The 1,285-nt window shown below is 44.0% G+C and overlaps 1 pseudogene; it reads left to right on the forward strand.

The window, feature by feature from the left end:
* The first annotated feature begins 317 nt into the window (after positions 1-317).
* Positions 318-935, forward strand: LOC102182033 (annotated as a pseudogene).
* Positions 936-1,285: the final 350 nt, after the last annotated feature.

Here is a 1,285-nt window from a genome sequence, read left to right on the forward strand (position 1 = left end):
TTTATGCCTGAGAAACAGGAGCAATGATTGTGTAATCACAAATGCACTTCAATTCTAACATAAGACAAAGACCTTTCTCATTTGATGATGAATATCCATTTGGATAAGCACATCTGAAGTTACTGGGAAAAGGTAAAATTAGTAGTTTAAATAGATGACAATTTCTTTGACCATATTCAGAATACATAACAGAAAACCAAATTAGGAAGTAAAAGTATATAGAAATGACTAGAAAATGAAAACTATCATGTTCCCTATTTAATGGTCTCGCTTAGAAAGCATGGCATCAGAGAACCTACCTCAAGGTTCACCCAGACGCCGTCTCAGCCAGCCCAGCAGCAGCCGCATCTTCCCCATGGCCTTCGTGCTCTCTCTACTCATGGCCCTGGTGCTGGTCAGCTATGGCCCGGGAGGATCCCTGGGCTGTGATCTGTCTCAGAACCACATGCTAGTTGGCAGCCAGAACCTCAGGATCCTGGGCCAAATGAGAATCTCCCCTCGCTTCTGTCTGCAGGACAGAAAAGACTTCGCTTTCCCCCAGGAGATGGTGGAGGGCGGCCAGCTCCAGGAGGCCCAGGCCATCTCTGTGCTCCACGAGATGCTCCAGCAGAGCTTCAACCTCTTCCACACAGAGAGCTCCTCTGCTGCCTGGAACACCACCCTCCTGGAGCAGCTCCGCACTGGACTCCATCAGCAGCTGGACACCTGGACGCCTGCCTGGGGCAGGTGATGGGAGGGAAGACTCTGCCTGGGAAGGACAGGCCCCACCCTGGCTGTGAAGAGGTACTTCCAGGGCATCCATGTCTACCTGAAAGAGAAGGATACAGCGACTGCGCCTGGGGAATCGTCAGACTGGAAATCATGAGATCCTTGTCTTCATCAGCCAGCTTGCAAGAAAGGTTAAGATGATGGATGGAGACCTGAACTCACCTTGACATGACTCTCACTGACTAAGACGCCACATCACTCCCACCTGTGGTCATTTAAGAGACTCTGAATTCTGCTTTAGCCAAAATATTTATTGAATAAATCAATAAATTCTTTCTCAGTAGTAAGCAAGTAGGTATAAAAAGTATTCAGCTGCAGGAATCTGTGCATAGCGATGACTGCCCTGATGTTATTTATATGTTTCTTTATGTACATATTTTCATTATTAGTTTATCTCATCATATTTATATTTTTTTTAAAATTTGTTTACATTTATAATAAAATTTAGAAAACATGTTCATTTCCTTAATCTTCTAATTTGTTTTTATTAAATTCTTATGAGGGAAAATTGTTTCTT

Source organism: Capra hircus, unplaced genomic scaffold (genome assembly GCF_001704415.2).
Source record: "Capra hircus breed San Clemente unplaced genomic scaffold, ASM170441v1, whole genome shotgun sequence".
In the NCBI taxonomy this organism is placed as follows: Eukaryota; Metazoa; Chordata; class Mammalia; order Artiodactyla; family Bovidae; genus Capra; species Capra hircus.